Below are 19553 nucleotides of genomic sequence, written 5' to 3' on the forward strand. Positions count from 1 at the left end.
AAAGGAAGAACTGAATTTAGGCTCACAGATTTGGAGGTTTCAGCCCATAGTCACATGACTGTTTCTCTGGACCAGAACATCGTTTTCTGAATCAGAACATCATTGTGACAGGAGTCTATGATAGAGGCTGATCATCTCATGGTAGCCAGAAGTAAAGTGAGGGAGAACAGGACCAAGACCAGGTATAACCTTTAAGAGCACACCCCAGTGACCACCTTCTTCCAGTTAGACTTGTTTTGCCATGTTTTTAGAACCTCCAGAAAATAGTGCCACCATGTGGAGACCAAGCATCCAACCTAACAGGGCATGTGGGTAGTTTCGTATTCAAACTGGAATAGAAGGCAGAAGCTTTCTCTGCCTATTCATTCATCCTCAGTGTATACAGTAGTCATTACAGAGGCTACTAAGCCAGTTGGGCTCTGGATAGTATATGATTTTTAGATATCCATCTGTGACTGCATAAAGTCATTACTGACCCTGTTTCAGTGGGGAGAAAGAGGATGGAGGATGACTGTGTACTTCAAGGTTGCACAACCTCAGGGTCTATGAAAATTCATCTAAATCCAACTCTTTCTTGGGACTTGAGATGTCTTTGTGTGTTCAGTGTATAGTAACTGTTTATTGAGCATTTCCATTCTTGTTTGGCATGCACCAGGTAATTATATATAAAATGTTTAATGATATATACATATATAAGTATAGATAAATAGATTAGATAGATAGATAGATAGAGATAGATAGTAGATAGATAGATAGTAGATAGATAGATAGATAGTAGATAGATAGATAGATAGATAGATAGATAGATAGTAGAAGTGAAGAAGGAGATTGTACTGAAGATACTAGTTCTGTCCTCAAGAGGGTTATCCTGGAGTAGGAAGAAGAGTATGGGAACAATTTATTCCAGTGTAGACTCCAGTCTAAGGAAGTGCTGGAAAATATGAGGCCAATTCAGTTTATTGAGTAAACCATGGATGTCAAGTTTAACCAAGTCAACCAAGTTGGATAAAGTTAGGGTTTTCTGGTTGCTCTCTGTGGAACATTTCCTCTTCCCTGATGCTGACAATCCCGATGGCCATTCCTTGCCGTATCATTCTTCCTTTCACTACAGGGCTATGACTGGCAGGTTTTCTAACTCTGGCAGTTCCAGAACAGACTATGTACCTTCAGGCATAGTCCAGCAGATGGCGCAAAACCAATAAGACAGTGTCCTGGTGGGCAGTCCAGTTGATCAACCCCAAATTAGACAGCTGATGGGGGAGCCCTTTTGGTCCAGGAATTTTCTACTTCCTAGTTCAGCCAAAATGGTATGAAAATGAATACTAGAGGAATGAATTAAAAGTTTAGGGTAGTGTTAGGAATTAAAAACCCATGTGAACACACCTGCATGTTTGTAAAAATATCACAGATAATATCTGGTAAAACAGAGGTCTGGGAGATCTGCTGCCCTCACCCCAATATTCTGCTTTCTCCTGGATCTAGGCTAAACTTCTGTGTCACAAAACTGAAAGACTCAGAGAGAGGTAATTAATATGTCTCCTATTTATTTAGAACCTTTCATGTACTCATATATTATTTCACTTTATATAACCTCATGAACTTTATATAACTTCATGAAAATATTGCTATGTTCATACAGATGAGGAAGCTGAGGGTCAGAGACAGTTGGTTCTCATCTTACACCTCATTTGAGGCAGGATGTGTCTTTTTTTGCTACTACTGCTCCAGGCCAGCTGGCCCCAGGGCTTCCAGGAGACGGGTTGATACCTTGATCTTATATGTCTAGGTTACAGAAATGTGTGACAAATTTTTTCTATTGTTTATTTCTACTAGTCATGTAGCATTTTATGTGGTATCTTGAGTGGATCAATATAGCTACAATTAAAAAAATTAAATTTATCATTCCCCCTCTGTGTGTGTGTGTGTGTGTGTGTGTGTGTGTGTGTGCGCGCGCGCGTGCGTGTGTGAAATGAGCACTAGTGCCATGATGTACATGTAGAGGTTAGAGGACTTATGGGAGTCTGGTTTCTCCTTCCAATGTGGATCAGGGGATGGAACTTTTACCAACTGAGCTATCTCAGCAGCCCTAATTTTAGAACATTGCCATCATTCCATCATCCCATCATTCCATCATCTTCTCATCTCATCATCCCATCACCCCATCATCCCATTTCCCATGGGTAACCACTACTTTATGTTTTGTTGTATGGGTTATCTATTCTGGACATTTCTTTGGAATGAAATTTGTGCATCAAGTTGTGTTATGTGACAGACTTCTTTCACTTAACATAGTGTTTCAAGTGCATCTTCAATGTATTGTGTGCCTGTAACTCATTTCCTTTTCTTGTTGGATGAAGTTCTGTAGGCAGAGTTTTCCTGTCCCAAAGTTGTTCTCAAACAAAAACAGTGAGGTTTATATTAATTATAAATGCTCAGCAGATAGCTCAGACTTATTACCAACTAGCTCTTACAACTAAATTAACCCACTTCTATTAATCTACATTCTGCCATGTGGCTTGTGACGTTACCTGTCCTCCAGCATGTCCTGTTTCCTCTGTTGCTCCTGGTGACTCCTCTGACTCTGCCTTCTTCTTCCCAAAGTCCTCCATTTCTGGCTGTCCCACCTATACTTCCTGCCTGGCTACTGGCCTGTTAACATTTTATTAACCAATGAGAGTAATACATATTCATAGTATACAGAAGGATTATTCTACAGCATTTTCCTCTTTTTGTCTAATTAAAAAGGAAAGTTTTTTAACATAGTGAAACTACATATAACAGAACAGTTATTAAGTAACAATTATAGTTCAATATCCAGTCCCTTTGTATTTGACAAAATTAGAGAAAATATTTTATTATTTATCTATCTTTGTGACTCTAAAGTTTTGTACCTAATTTACCTTCTACCATAATCAAAGAAAACTATAATTACTTAGTCTTCAACTCCATCAAAGACCCCAGAAGGATGAAATGTTACCTAATGACGTCAGGCTGCCTGGACACCTGATCACCCCAAATTCCTCTGTAATATTGGGGAACCCAATTCTGGCCTACAGGCCTAGCATATCTGACAGATTTCCCTGTGAAGCAGGAAATTTTGAAGGACTGTCCTATCTTGTCTTGACAAAGTTTGGCAGTCACCTTTCTGGCGTCCTGCTGATCCAGTTTGGACAGTAACTGTCAGCAGTTGAGGCAAGGGCATTTCTTGCCCAGTGGGTAATTTTTGTCATAAAGAAAACAAACTCCATATGGATTATCTTCAATGCCCATCAACTTCTCTGAAGTAGATTGGTGCTTCCAGGAGCAGATGTCTCTCACTGTCATGAAAGCCTTAGGTTATTAAATACATTAAATGCCATATTCTTTTTTTTTTTTTTTTTTGGTTTTTCGAGACAGGGTTTCTCTGTGTAGCTTTGCGCCTTTCCTGGAACTCACTTGGTAGCCCAGGCTGGCCTCGAACTCACAGAGATCCGCCCGGCTCTGCCTCCCCAGAAATGTCGTATTCTATAGGTCTTTGGAGTGTTTGAAGACCATCTATCCTCTATCTGTCTAAATATATCTGTTTATGACCTTGAAAACATATCTAACATGACTATAAGTTTGACTAAACATGACTATAAGTTTGACTATTATAGATGACTATTAATCTGTATTTCTTAATTATATATTACATTTTAAATGAGCTGAATAAACACAATACCTTAAACAAAAGTAGAAATAGATATACAGTATAACAAAATTAACTTTAAATTTGTATGAATAAACCAAAATCTATACCAATGTAAAAATTTAAGATCAATAGTTGTTTTTTGGATTAAAATAGTTCAACAATCTACCATTTTATTCTATCATTTCTATTTTTCCCTTTTTCTTTTTAGAATGAGATCTCTGAATCTAATCTCCTTTGTTCAGCTTTTATCCTGACCATTACCAATAATAATTTGTAGCCAACTCCTTTAAATTATGGCAATATCCATAACCCATTCTTTTGAGAATGTGGGCATAGTTTTCTAGACTATGTTCTGTTGATTGGGGGCACTGGAAATCTTTTGGGGAAATCTTGAGAAAATCAGGATGATTGTTAAGTCTTGGCTGGAGTATTTTGTGAGGCTGGATCATCTTAGTCAGAAGCCTTGAAGCTGTTTTGGATGTAGAACTCTGAGGAAACTGCAATAGAGGCATTTTGAGATGCTGGACCACCTGGGCTCTCTGTTTTCATTGTTGTCTTGTCTCCTTATTCTGAAAATACATAAACTTTTAAAAGTAACATATATTTCTGTATTAATACAAGTATAAATTGTACACAAGTCAGGCAAAGATGACTTTTTTTGTTTTATGTTTGTAGGTTTTCTAGGTTTTTCTTTATGTTTATAGCCAGAATTTTCAGGGTGCCTTCCTCGATCAAACCTGATTTTCTTTAACTCAGAATAAATCTTCAGCCTCTCATTTCCTGTGGAAATAAAGCATAACCTCTCCCCGCCAAATAACATATCTTTTGACTTAAATTTTGTAGCCAAGATGTTTGTAATATACATAGGTTGGTTGAATCTAGCAGTTTTTATAATCCAGTGTCTCATAGCAGCCAAAAAATTTACAGACAACATAATAACATACAGGATCCAGACTCTATATATTTCCCATCTTTACATGGCTTATTTCTTTTATATTACTTTACTCCTTTTTCAAAGACTTTATTTTATTAGTTTAAAACTATATTTTAAAAATCTAAGACTGTATATACTCCTTCTTTTCTCTCTCCCAAGCCTATGCATATTTTCAAACACACTCTGACCCGCTTAGAGGCTCTTTTTGTCTGAATCTGTTCTTACTGTGTATTTGTAACATTTTCTGTTTGCGTGAGCAAACACCCCCTCACCCCCCCTATGTAACTTAAATCATGACATGCTGGTGGCTGGCTCCTCTCCCTTGGTTCCCTGAGCCTGTCTTATGGTGGAACACGTTCACCACCAGCTCTGGGAATCATGTTTACTGCCCCAATTCTGGGAAGTTTCTGGGTCCATGCCACTACTGAGTAGCATGTCTACCATAGCTCCTAAACACCACATAAGTGTTTGGTAGTAGGGCCTCTTAAAAGAGCCACCTGCTTTGGTCACTAGCACTGATCTAGGAAGCCATCTCTTAAAGGAGCTGCCTCTGCTCGCTGTCAGCAAACAGAGCCCACCCAAGAAAATGCAGCTACCAAGAAGCCATGCTTGATTTCATTTTTGTGTGTCTAGAATATTTTTTAAAGCTTTGTCAGGTTTTATGTGGAAATTTCAGCCACACGTTGGTATGCCATATGTAGGTGGAGTTTTCCCATTCTGCAGTCACTGAGGATTATATTAATTAGAAATGCTCTGTTGGTAGCTCAGGCTTATTACTAACTAGCTCTTACAACTTAAATTAACCCATTCTATTAATCTACATTCTGCCACATGGCTTGTGACTTTACCTGCCCTCCAGCATGTCCTGCTCCCTCTGACTCCTGGTGACTCCTCCTCCAACTCCTACTCCTCCCCCCCCTCCTCCTTCCCAGAGTCCTCTGTTTCAGGCTTTCTCACCTAGCTTCCTGCCTGGCTACCAGCCTGTCAGATTTTCTTAACCAGTAAGAATAATACATAATCATAGTGTATAGACTCTTCAGTGTATTTTATTGACTGTATGCTCTTCTGGCAACTGCTTTGGAATACAACATCCTAGCCAGAGACTGTTTTTTCTTTCTAGTCTCCTAATTCTGCCACCACAGTAGCAGTACAGTCCTCTTTGTTTAGCAATGAGTTTGCTTTATGGCCCCAGCTCCTGCTCTCTAAGCACACTCAGGTTTTTCCTCTAGTTGCATAGAATGGCTTCTGTGACCATGAGCATTCTAGACTCCCAGGGACTGACATGGTAGTAGATGTGGGAGACTTTCCCAGTAAATGTTACCTGCTGGGAGTACACATGCAAGCTTGACACGTATTTGCCAAATAAATTTGGCTGGTTCAGCACTTTCAGGGCAAATGCCCACATTGGTGTGTGGATGACTCAGCCTTGCTTCTCTGAAATTCTAGGGTTTGGGATTTGGGGGGTTGTGGACTGTTTGCTTCTTATTGTTCAACAGTGATGCTCATTGACTTATATGTGAGCTCCAGTACACTTGAGAATCGTTACAGAAAAGGAGGAAGGACAAGAGGCATCTGTTGTGAGAATTTAAAATGTGATGATTACTCTCTCTCTCTCTCTCTCTCTCTCTCTCTCTCTCTCTCTCTCTCTTCCTCCCTCCCTCCCCTCTGTGTGTGTGTGTGTGTGTGTGTGTGTGTGTGTGTGTGTGTGTGTGTGTGTGATTCAGTTGAGGTTCTCTCTTCCTAAATGATTCTAGCTTGTGTCAAGTTGACATAAAACTAGCCAGCACAAACTGAATACATGTATATGCACATGTGTATGCCTGGTGCCCAAAGAAGTCAGAAGAGGGAATGGGATCCTTTAGAACTGCAGTCACAATGTGGGTGCTGAGAACCAAACCTCTGCAGCAGCAACAAGTGCTTTTACCCTCTTAGAATCTCTCATAAGCCCCCATATCACCTTTTCAATAATAAGGGAAAAATTTAAAAATAACTGATATATACATACACTCCCTGAAAAAACAGTATATATATATATATATATACACTTTTAACTTTTTCCAGAATGCATAACATACATTTCTTTCTTATAGAAACCAAGCCAGATGGGTAAAAAAGATTCAGAGTAGTTCCGAGTGATGTTTGGTTGTTCTTTGTTGAAAGCTATTCACAGAAAGCTTCCTTTTGAGACTTTCAAGTGTGTTATCTTACCAAGTACTCAAAAATTTGTTTAAATTATTCATAATCATTTCCACTTTACAGATGAGCAAGTGAAGGCTTGAACTGATTAGTGATTTCCCCAAAGTCAAGGTAGAGAGTCGGAATGACATTCTATCTAATATTCTTGCATTGTAAAACAGGCGTGGTTACTAAGACTTAACATGAGCCAGGGGGAAAAGGAGCAGGTCTCTTTTTTCCAGAGGGAGGGAGGGCAAAGGAGGGAGGGAGGGAGCACTTGCAAACAGGTGATTATACTGTGGCCTCAGGGAAAGCAGAGACGTTCTCTAAGCACAGAGTGGAGAACTTTGGGTTTTTGAGAGACATAAGCTCCAAGCCTGAACTTCCAAATATCTATGTGTAGATGCCAGGACAATAGGAAGAAGGCTTGTGACCCTGGCCTTACATGGCACAGTGCTCTTAGCAATTTAAATGTGGCAGAATCCATGAAACCAATCTGAAAGACTCTCACATTCCCTGCATGACTGTGTAAAAGGTGGGAAGTTCTCATCATGGTGGAAAAGAAAAACAAATTCAACTTTGAATGTTACAGCAACCTGTGCTTCCGTTGCCCAGGTTTTGTCCACTTACAGCCTTGGGTGTTGAGGTGACTCCAGCTTTAGAGCCTCATTTGTTTTCCGGTGTTCTTGCCTGCCTAGATGCAATCTCCTGAGAGAATCTCCCACCCTCTACTCCTGACCATAGACTACAGAGTCTCTGTCTAGTGTGTGTGGGGTGAAATGGCTTGTTTAACAATGAGGCACTGCTTTAAAACAATTGTCTCTCGAAAAACCAAAAAAAAAAAAAAAAAACAAAAAAAAAAACAAAACAAAAAAAAAAAAACAAACAATTGTCTGAAGGAGTGCGGAAAGGACAGCACAGCATCCCAGGTGAGCCGGAAAGTAATGGAGTGCACCCACTTCCTTGAAGGCCTGGTTTGGAGAAGGCCAAGTAGAGATGGTGAGGTGGTTCATGTAACCAACCACTACTGGCCTAGGAGACTGAGGTTCCTACTCTGAATTCATGGTTACTGGGTGATATTAATGATGGGGTGGATCGATTTCCTGGTGTTTGATGAGCAAATAGGTAAGATGGATGTGGGTTGGGGTGAAGGAGTATTGTGGTACCTGCAACACAAAATAAGAAGGCCCTGAGCAGCAGACGGTGAGGTTGTGAATGGCCAAAGGGTAAAACACGGATCCATGGAAGCTGCTCCACTGAAGACATCTCTTTGTTTGTGGGCTAGCATTCTTGCTTTTATCAGCTGAGTGGTTTGTTGACCGAACATGACTTCACAGACATTTCAGGTTCTCCTTGCTTGTTTTCATCTGCAAGATGAAGAAAAAGAGACCTGTTACCACCTTTTGTGTTTCCTAGGACCATGGAATTCTGGAGTGTTCACTAGCTCAATGGTCATAATTGCAGGTGACTCGTGGAATTTTGAACTTCTCGGGGGTAACAGTTCAACAGCTCTTGGTAGCTGACAGTCTGTACCATTTCCCTTTTTTGCATGAGAGAGAGAGAGAGAGAGAGAGAGAGAGAGAGAGAGAGAGAGAGAGAGAGAGAGAGGAGAACCTTGTTGTAGATCAAGTGAGTTGTTCATGAGGCAGGAGGGCAGTTTTAGTGAAGCCAAGGCCTTTGCTGGTTGGGGTGTAATGTATACTGGGCTGCAGGTTTACCAAGAGTGGAAAAGCTTGGCTTCCATTCTCAGCTCTGCTAACAGTGTCATCTTTGATTAGTCACATTCTTGTCCCCTTTCATAGAAGTTAATGATGCTAAGAATGAGGGCTGTAGGCTAGATAGACATGGCTACACAAATATGTAAAAATTTCATGCGTTTTCAAATTTTCTTGCAGCCGTTTTTATAAAAATCAAAAGAAAAAAGTAAAATGGTAGCCTTGTCTGCATCCCCACACATCTCAAATTATTTGTGTGTATTAGGTGTTTAGATATTCCATCGACCTGGAAATGACTTATTAAGTGTATGTTGAGTGTACTTTTACTTGAAATGTTGGGGATTAGAATAATATAGATGTCAGTGTTTTGGATCTTGGACTATCTGTCTATATGTAATATGACACCTTGGGGATGGGACCCAGGTTTAAACATGAAATTAATGTATATTTACTATGAACTTTCCATACAGCTTGACGTCAACTTTATACAATATTTTTAGTGTGTCCAAGTTTTGACTGAGACTTGCTACATGAGGTCAAATGTGGGATTATCCACTTACTGGAATCATGTAGGTGATCGAGAGGTTTTGGATTCCCAAGTGTTTTGTATTTCAGGTTTTTCAGATTAGGGATGGCCTCCATAAATTTTTACATCCTTTCCCGTACTAACTCTGGTCTGGAATGGTGTTAAGCTTGTGATAAATCTTAAAGCACACCTGTATGTTCAAGAGCTCAGTGGCTCTTCATTGCTGTGGTACCCCACACAGCAGCCCTAGATGGTGTCTGATGTTCACTCGGTTCTGACATCATATGATTCCATCACAGGCTACCCTGGAGACTGTGCTGCCATGTACTCAGTGATCCTACAGTTGGCTCCCCAATGCTCAAGGCCTCATGTGCCAATCTGGGCACTCATGAAGAAATAATTTGTGGCTAGGATTTCCTATTCTAGATAGGCACTAGGCCTTCCAGGAACCAAGCAATTAGCTCCACTATTTGCCTTGGGAAACTGCTTTGAGAACGTGTGTGAAAGAAGATAGTGACTACATATGCACAGTAATTGCTCTGTGAACATTTCTTCTTACGTAGGCACCTACGTAAGCTCCGCTGCAATACCTGTTTCTGCCCCAAGCCTTCAGAAGCCTAATTAATGATCTCTCATAAAACACTGCAAGATGCTGCAGATGAAAGGTGGCCACTGCCAGACAAACATCCTCCCTCTTCAGCAGCATCTGATTGCACCCCTCCGGTGCGGCACCATTACCTCCCCGACTGACGTCACTTGCTGCAGTTAGCAGTCCTTCTACCCCAGGAAAAGACAGAGTGGGAGAGGCAGGCCCCACAAAGTGATTCATCAAAAAGAACATCCCCAGATCTCTTGCTGTGGGGCCCTTGCCTGATGGCAGGTTCTAGGAAGTCAGGTCTTGTATTCTGTAAATTGCACTTGGTGACTAAATGCCTGTGCTCTGCTCATGCTGAAGTCAGCCCGTAGTGGATGAGTCAGAAGCAGCCATGTGGCTTCTTTTGCTCTGAATGAAGCTGTTGTTTTTCTTTGTTGAACTGAGTCAGCCTTGAAGAGGAGCTGTGGAGTTCAGGCTCCAAGACCCCAAGCCTTTCATTTTGGCTATGTGAGTGGGGGTTATTCAGATATCTGTTTATCCATCCATCCATCCATCCATCCATCCATCCATCCATCCATCCATCCATTCATCCATCCATTCATCCATCCATTCATCCATCCATCCATCCATCCATCCATCCATCCATCCATCCATCCATCCGTGTGTTCATACATTTATGTCTCTCTCCATATCTATATCTATATCTATATCTATATCTATATCTATATCTATATCTATATCTATATCTATATCTATATCTATATACACATATACATACACACATATGTACATGTGTGTTTGCACACATACAAAATTTTCACTTCTGGAAGTTCCAGTCACAATCCTTTTGACTCCATGATGGAATAAAAGTAAGACACATTCATGAGAAGCTGTTCTTCTGGATTTAGCTTTTTATATTATCCTAGGCTGAGCACAAGGAGATGCCTGTGGCATTTTTCTTATGATGCGAGGCAGTGACATCAAGATGTAGCTCCAGCCAACCATGTGTGCATGAGGGGAAACAACCGGTACACCAAACTGATCCATGTTGCTAAGCTGTGATATTTGCTAAGTCTGGTATGGTTGATGCATCTTGATTTATTATGTTTTTACTTACTTTGGAATTATTGGGATGTAATACCATTGTTAGTTGAGGAATATATCTCCCCCTCCCCCATATTTGTGTGTGTGTATGTGTGTGTGTGTGTGTGTGTGTGTGTGTCTGTGTGTGATATTACACATATCTATAGAGATTTCCTCATTATTACAAAGTTTGAGAGAAATCATAATCTGCCATTTGCAAACTGAAGAATAAGGAAAAAGGATTGAGGAGGAGGTGGAAGTATAAATCCTACTTGGATTTCAAAGGCTGATGTCCAGGGTAAGGAGACAATGGACATCCTAGCCCTAATAAAGATAATGCGATGACTCCTCCACCACACTTTATTCTGTTTGGGCCTCCATAGCTTAGGCCTAGATGCCTACATCACTGTTGAGCTCCCTTATTTAGTCTGTTGGTTCAGATGCTATTCTATTCTAAATATACCTCGTGCTCCGAGAATCACTTAGTCCATTGAGACTGACATAAAATAGCCATCACCCTGGCATCTCACACCAGCCCTGCCAGTACCACATCAGACCTGGAGACATTTATTTCCTCTCTCATCTAATGGGCGGCTTTCTCATAGCTGGCATCTTATAATTTTGCCACATTCATTTTCTCAGTACTGGAAGCCATAAAGCTTTCTTCTTCAGCCATTTCTATGTCATATTCCTCATTGAGCAACTGATTATTGCATCTTAACGACAAGTGTGTGGGAAGCCTTTTCTTCCAATGGTCCTTTATTCTGCCTATCCCTTAAATCCTGACATCTCCCTGGATTCCATCTTTAGACTAAAACCCTCCCCATTCATTCATAGAACATTCTCTTCATTCCATAAGCTCTCCCTAGGGCTACTGCCTTGGAATGTGAAGGTTGTCAACTGCACAAGTTCAGGGAACTTGAGTGTGGAGTTGAGCGGTGAGATGTTGGCTTCTACTTTGTCTGAGAAGTGCTACCACTGCACTGCTAAGCAGAGTCCAGATCTGTGTCACCAGGGTCTCTCTCAGTCTTGAACACTGGACAAAGTCTTGCTATTCTTCCATCCCTTCCCTCCTTTTCTTTTCTTAGCTCTCTTCTCTCTTTCCTTTTTTATTGAGGTAGCACATAACATTTATATATAATAAAGTATGTCAAGAGCCCTGCCATCATCACTTTAGGCTGCCATAACAACATCATTGACCAGGTTGGTACTTTAAGTGATGCACATTTATTTTTTTTGACAACTCTGGAGACTGGGAACTATAAGATCAAAGTGTTGGCTGATTCAGCTTGAGATGAGTGCCCATTTATTGGATTGCAGATGGCTGCCCTCCTCATGGGGACGAGAAAGGAAGACTAAGGACCAATTTCATCCTAATGGCCTCAACTCCCAAAGGTCCCATATTCAAGTGCCATCATTCTGGGGATTAGGGTTTTAACAGATAAACATGGGAAGAAGGGATGACACACACAAACTTTCAGTTTACAGCCCAAACAATCTTACATGTATAGAACTCTACATTTCCTGTGCATGTATTTGTGTGTATTCTTGATCCTGCTCAAGAGAGAGACTGTGTCTAGAACATTATTAAGTCCTTTTTGTTTCTTCTCTGAGGTTACCATCTCTGGGAGGTAACCATTTTTCTGACTTTAAAAAAAAATCTTTTTATTGATTCTTTGTGGATATCATATCATGCATCCCCATCCCACTCATGTCCCTGTCCCCTCGCTTCTGCCCTTTGCCCTTGCAAGCTCCCCCTAAAACAAAACAAAATTTAAAAATAAAACCAAAACCAAAAACAAACAAACAAAAAAAGAAAAGAAAAAAATTTCTGCGCAGAAGCTGTAGTGTGTCCCATTGTGTCACACAGTTTACACTTTAGTTCATATATCTTTACTTTTAAGTATTTATTGCAATGAGTCATTGGTCAGGTTCAAGGCTTCTGACTTCTGCTAAACTATCAATACTGGGCCCTTACTGGGCCCTGTGTCATGGAGATCCTGCAGCTTTGGATCTGCAGGTCTGGCCCCTTCACATGCTCCAGCAGTTCATAGGTGAGGTGGATGTTGGAGTGCACTAACTCACAGCCTTGGGTTTTGGTCTGGGTAGTAGCTGGGTTGGTCAGCCCACCAGCTTTCCCTCATCATCACCACCTGGGTGAGCTCTCCAGCACTACCCTGGCTAGCTCACCCAATTCAGCAGGCAGCAAGGAATGGGGCCAGTTCTTCTTCTCTCATGCCCTTGTGTTTGGCTCACCTGCACTCACACCATTAGAGCTGCTTTACTGTTTTGCCCAGGAGAGGTACAGAGCTGGCTCTCCTGATTGCTGCAGTTGGTCACACATCCGCCACAGTAACACATGTCATTTGTTTTTGTAAATGGGGATTGAACCCAGTGCCTTATTCATGCCAGGCAAGCACTATAGCACTGAATATATCCCAGCTTATTCCCTTTACTTTGAATTGTGAAAAAAGGTCCCTTTATGATCAAAATAATTTTTTATTAAGAAATGTTTTGTTCATTTTTTATACCAATCACGGATACCCCTCTTCCCTCCTCCTTCCCCTCCAGCCTCTCACCCCAACCCACCCCCATTCCCTCTACAAAAAGGTAAGGCCTCCCATGGGAAGTTAATGGTCTTAAAGAATTACTGGGATATTTAAATGAGAAATATATATGAAATTCCCAGTATTGTGCTCAAATAAATAAAAAAAAAGTTATTTAGTCTAGAATATAGGTGACAGAATGGAGAGAAATGAAATACTTGGGTTAAAGGTTTAAGTGGGAATAAGGGTTTAGGGAGAGGAGAGAGTGAGGGTGGGCTAGACAGAGCAAAGGAGGCATGAAAAACCCTTTGGAAATCACTAATTGAAAAATCACACACATACACACACACACACACACAAGTTTGAACAGAAATGCTTTGCACAAGTTAATGACATGGGTATTTTAAGGAAAAATCTCAGTGCCAGGCATGGAATACTTCTCTATGAGTTATTGGTTAAGGAGCCCCCAGGGACACCCAGAACAACATAGGCTATTGCCAATGCTCTAACTAGATGGTAAGACCATATTGCTGAAGACACCACTCAGTTTGGACACAATACCGAGAAATCAATTTAGAATGAGCATACATTAATTTTTTGGAACTACAGAACAGGCTTTGGTAGTGACTTAATGAAACCTGCAGTATGGGAAACATGACGCAAGTGTTTTGTCATCCTGAACTGTAAGAATTATATCTTTAACTCGTTAAACCTTAATATAAATAAATACCAGTAAATAGAGGGGGCACTCCTATATGTATCCTTCATCCCAAGCAAATGTCAGACTTACAATACTATGCAATGGGTACATAGTTTACGTTTCATAAGATAGAGATCACACTCTATGATCCTCTCCAAAGCTCTGCCCAGTATTATAAACATCAAGACAACAGAAAAAGAAGGAAACAAAATTCTGGGAGTTGGGAACATAGAATTAAGAGTCTCCCATTATGGAAAACAGCACCAGGACCTGGGAACACAATGAACGGAAAAATGTATAGAGTCAGAAGAGAGATGTATGCTGTTGTCTTGGAATTCTCTATACAGTGAAGATGAATCCCAGATGGGAACGCCAGTCCCATTCATCTTTGACACAGTAGGTATAGCCCTTGCAGCTTGCCTGCAACAGCACACACTTCCCTTGCCATTTAAGAAGCAAAATGTCCACTCCTTACACTCATGGTCAATTTAGCCTAACATGAAATGGTTATTGTAAGAGAGTGTTGCAGCTCTGGGGGAAAAGGTATCCTGACTCCTCGGGGGAATCAGGCGATATCTTGAGCTGCTAGGACACCTCTGGCAGCTGGAGCTGCAATGGGACAGCTCAGCTCTGGACAGAAAGGTATCCTGACTGCTCAGGGGAGTCAGGTGATAACTGGAGTTAGGGTGTGATGGGGGATGGTCTCCCTGCAGGATATAGCTATCCTGCTCCTCTCCTGGAGAGTCGCTATTACTGAGCTTTGCTCCACCACAACTTAAGGGGGCTTCCCAGCAGAGCTCTAATTTTTTTCTGACCCAAGACGTTGGCAGAAATGTAGCAATCTCCTCCAGCTCCGGCAATAAGTTGTTACTTTTTCTGCTCCACCTTGCTGAATCCCTTAATAGACATCTCAGCAAGGTTCTTCTGTTCTGTTCTGCCTTACTCAGCCCCACTAAGGGAAAGTCTCTGAAGGTTTTTTCTGTTCAGTCCCCTAAGGGACGTCTTAGCAAGGTTCTTCTTCTTCTGTGCCTGAGAATGAAGATCTTCACACCCAAGTCTCTTTAGAGAAAAAGATTTATTTGGGAAGGAGGAGTCCAGGAGAGTGGCTGCCTCTACCAGGGTGGGAAAGAACAGCCCACAACTGAACAGGCAGAGTGGTTTATATAGGATTTCTTAGGGACAGAGTTTCTCCAGGAAGACGACTTTCTGTCCAGGGGTTGGTTGGTTTTTTCTGTTCAGGGATTGGTTAGTTTTGTTGGTCAGGGGCAGAGATAGCTCTGATTTCAGAGCCAAACTGTGTTTCTTTCACTGGCCTTTCTTAGCTTTTAGACTCTAATTCTAAGGCAGGGCATATTTCTTTCACTGGTTGTGATTCTAGGGACAAAGAGTGTTTCTTTGGCACTGATTTCAGAGTCAGGGCATGTTTCTTTGGTTCTAGGTTCAGGAATAAAGTGTTTCTTTCACGGGCTCAGGTCCCAGATCCAGGCTATGTTTCTTCCATTGGTTCTGGGCTCCAGGGTCAGGGTGCTCAGGGATTAGTTGGTTTCCTGCTCTGTGATTGGTTGGTTTCACTGATCAGTTGGTCTGGTCGGGGCAGAGATGGCTCTGATTTCAGAGCCAAACTGTGCTTCTTTCACTGGCCTTCCTTAGCCAACACACTTAGGGGTCACATTCTAAAGACTATCTACAGGGAAAGGAAAACAATCTTTTTTCTTCACGTGTCCCATTTCTCAGCCACTTGCTTTTCTGTAAGCGCAACGAATAGACTATTGGGGTGACACAGAGGAGAGTCCTCTAGTGACCTGTTCGCTGCTGAGGCTCTGAGATAGCCACGGATCATCTGGGTGTCAACAGTGGTCAGGGAGGTAGGGTTCTTTTGAGCAGAGGCTGTCTGTAGGGACCCTCAGGACAATGAGAAAGAACCACTCCTCAACAAGACAGTGAACAGAAAGTGGGGTGAGCAATTACTCTGACCTCTGTGCCTCCTTCTTCTTCAATTTCATGGGTATTAACGTTATCTTCCTCACTAGCTACTTTATTGTTAATTCATTGGATACATTTATGCTTGTTTGGATGCTCTGCTAGGTTGAACGACATAAACATGAGCATAACATGGCAACTCTTGTTATTGATGCTTTTGGAACCATGACGATGACTTCATTCTTGAGAAGAAGTCTTGGCTTGAATATAGGCAAACCAAACTGAAGGCTTTGTTGGGTAGTGGCTTATTGCTCAAAGATCAAGGAAGGAGAATGGGTGGTGAGAGAGACACATGACTTGATCCTGGCAGAATGACTACAAATTAGGGTTGAATCCCAGGTGCGTGCCTTAACAGCGTATGGTCATGGCTGGGCACCCTTCGAGCTTCCTTTATGACTCAGATATATAATATACTGATTTCCTAGGACTGAGATCAAGATGAAATGATACACTGAAAAAGCAGAGGAGAGAACAGGAAATGAGAACACTGTCTTTATTTACCAGCCATTCTTCCAAGGATTCCACCCTCCCTTTCCTCCCCCCTTCGCCCCCCCCCCCCCCCCCCCCCCCCCGGCCATGCTTACTTCATGCTTGAGTCCAAGGGTAAGGCAGAGAATAGGCAGTCCCACAGAGTCTGCAATAGGGTACAACATGGCTCTTCTGGTGTTCTAAGAGTAGCTATCATATGTCTTTGTGTTCTGAGGCCAGATCTTCCGTGAAAAGAAGGTTAAAAAATGCAGACCCTGTAAAGAATCTTCCTGAGTTGCTTCACGTGAGTTGGCCCCTGTGTTTCATCATTCATCTTTTGTTACCACCCTCCTATGAATGGAGAAAAACTGGTAGAGCGGGGACGAGACCGTTAGGTTGTTCAGTTCGCACGGGTGTTCCCACAAGAACATCATTAGTATTTGGGGACGTCTTTATGTCTAGATTAAATTCTAGTGTTTGTAGGAGCTTTATTTAATAAGTAACATGTAATTTAAAACAATTAACCCCAACCAAGAATATTATTTTAGACCTACTAGGATGGTGGTGCGATATACATGCTCTGTCAGCCTTTAGCCTGTATGAACAATTGCTCCTTCCTTAATTCATCATGTCTGCTAAGGTTATTCCTCTGGGACTTTCAGCGCAGGCTGTTCAGCTGCAGTTGTAGATAAACTCAGGGTGAGAAGGTCAAGTCCCCCATAGCCCTGTCCCTTTTCAGGCTCCCCACAGCCACCCAGGCTCTCCCAGATGTTTCAAATTCCAAGAATATTTTCATTGATTAAATATTCTATTTTTTGCTTGTTTCTCCATTCTAGACCTTGAAAATGTCATTTGTACTTTTATTACTTGATATCAGGGCTATTTCTGGAAGGTGTGGGGTTCAGGGAAGAAAAAAAAAACAATTTTTTTTTGTGTGTACTTTTCTCCCCTAGAGTTCTCTTCTTTTCACAAGGTGAGAGCTGAAGTTTAAGCACAGCTGATGGTCCTGGAGACTCGCCAGCACCAATGCCTGAAGGATTCTGCTGAAATGTTTCTTGAGTGATGGGTGAAGAAATGCTGATGGGTTCTCTGCCGTACATAAAGGACTTGCCACCTTTCTTTGAGAAGTGGGTATATCTTGCTTAGCAGTGAAGAGCATAGTGTGTGGACGGTGGGATGGGATATAGGGTTCAAGCCCTAATGTCCTGGGGAAAGCACTGAGCTTTTGAAAATCAACCAGAAATCTGTGTTTGCAATTCTGCCTCACTTCCACGACCTGGTCTGCAGATCACTGCCTTTAAGCTATGCTTGGGTTAGCCACCAGAGCCCAGTGTGACAGATGGCGTGGGTTTTGGGTTAGGAGACTTGAGATAAGATGGAGTTCAGCCATTTTCCAATTCCAGACGTCTAGATAAGTTACTTAACCCCTCAGAACCTTTATTTATTTATTTGGGGTTTTCAAGACAGGGTTTCTCTGTGTAGTTTTGATGCCTGTCCTAGAGCTCACTCTGTAGACCAGGCTGGCCTTAAACTCACAGAGATCCACCTGACTCTGCCTCCTGAGTGCTGGGATTAAAGGCTTGTACCATTGCCACCTGACCATTTTTTTTCTTTTTTTTTTTAAAAGAATTTTTTTTTTTTGAGACAGAGTTTCTCTGTGTTGTTTTGGTGCCTGTCCTGGATCTCGCTCTGTAGACCAGGCTAGCCTCGAACTCACAGAGATCCGCCTGGCTCTGCCTTCCGAGTGCTGGGATTAAAGGCATGTGCAACCACTGCCCGGCAAAGAAAATTTTTTATTCATTTTACGTACCAAAGCTCCCCCTCTTCCCTCCTTCTGCGCCCCCAGCCTCCCCCTTCCAACCTACCTCCTCATTCCTTCCCTACAAGAAGGTAAGGTCTCCCATGGGGAGGTACATTTAGTAGAGTCAGGTCCAAGCCCCTCCCCCTGCCCCAAGTCTGTGCCAGGTGTCCTATCATCGAAGTGGACTCCAAAAGGCCTGCTCATGCACCAGGGATGGACTCTGATCGTGCGGCCCCCAGGTAGGTCATGCTACACAACTGCCATGATATGCAAAGGGCCTAGTCCAGTCCCATACAGGCTCCATAGCTGTTGATCTAAATTTCATGAATTCCCACCAGCTCGGTTCAGTTGTATCTGTAGGTTTCCCCATCATCACCTTGATACCCCTTGCTCACAGAATTCCTCTTCTCTCCCCTCGACTGGATTCCTAGAGCTTGGCTCCTCTCTCCCTCCCTCCCTCCCTCCCTCCCTCCCTCCCTCCCTCCCTCCCTCCCTCCTTCCTTCCTTCCTTCCTTTTTTCTTTCTTATCCACTAAATCCATTTAGGTCCACCCACATGCATATAGGTATGGGACCATCCACTGGAGTGTGGGCGACCTATCAGAGGCCATATTTTTTTAAAAAAAATTTAATCTCCCTCCCTCAGCAGTTATCAGTTTCCAAAACTCCACAGATAGGGGTCAGGGGCCTCATGAGCCACTCCCCCATCTACACTGACTTGGGCTAGTAACGGCAGCAGCTGTGAACTCATGAGTGCAAAGGTCATACCAGGTCGAGAGGACAGCATTGCACACACTTTCCCTCCATCCTCCAGCTCTTACATTCTTTCTACCTCTTCTTCGTGACATTCCCCGATCTTTGCATAGGATTGCAAGAGTGGAGTTGATATAAAGCTCGGGCATTCCGTTTTATGAAACTTCATTCATTTAGCAGATGTTTATTGAGTGCTTACTGTACAACATGGGCTTTGCTAAGCAAAGAGACACAGAAAACAGTAATAAATTGTTCCTGTTATGAAGGAACTTCCTGTCCTAGGAAGAGACACCAAGTGAACGAGAATGCTAAGACCGTGTGAACTGAATGTGATGTCAACCCAATGGGCAGTCTGATTTTTCTCTCTGACCCTTTTACATGGCTCCTGACTAGTGAAATCTAACAGAGTGTCAAAATTCACCTGTTCTGGTAGATTTTGTGATGTCCTTCCAAAATTCGTATCTATCCAGAGCCTCAGAACATCTGTGCATTTCTAATCTAGATGAGATCATTTTGGGTCGGGATGGGCCCTAGTAAATGGACAGGCTCCCCACAAGAGACTGGAATGAGGCTGCCACAAACTAAGGTGGCCCTTGGGTTTCTAGCAG

General features: G+C 42.2%; 1 long non-coding RNA gene across 3 annotated transcripts; it reads right to left on the reverse strand.

The window, feature by feature from the left end:
- Positions 1-967: 967 nt before the first annotated feature.
- LOC131919268 (uncharacterized) lies at positions 968-9276 on the reverse strand. 3 transcript variants are annotated; one of them, XR_009381202.1, is made up of 5 exons: positions 9055-9276; positions 7946-8146; positions 4201-4239; positions 2529-2649; positions 968-1322 (listed from the first exon to the last, which is right to left on the reverse strand). It is a non-coding gene; the product is annotated as an uncharacterized LOC131919268 (long non-coding RNA). The 3 variants fall into 3 exon arrangements; XR_009381201.1 differs by lacking the exon at positions 9055-9276 and having other exon boundaries at positions 7946-8197; XR_009381203.1 differs by lacking the exon at positions 9055-9276 and having other exon boundaries at positions 4201-4254; positions 7946-8197.
- Positions 9277-19553: the final 10277 nt, after the last annotated feature.

Source organism: Peromyscus eremicus, chromosome 9 (assembly GCF_949786415.1).
Source record: "Peromyscus eremicus chromosome 9, PerEre_H2_v1, whole genome shotgun sequence".
NCBI lineage: Eukaryota > Metazoa > Chordata > Mammalia > Rodentia > Cricetidae > Peromyscus > Peromyscus eremicus.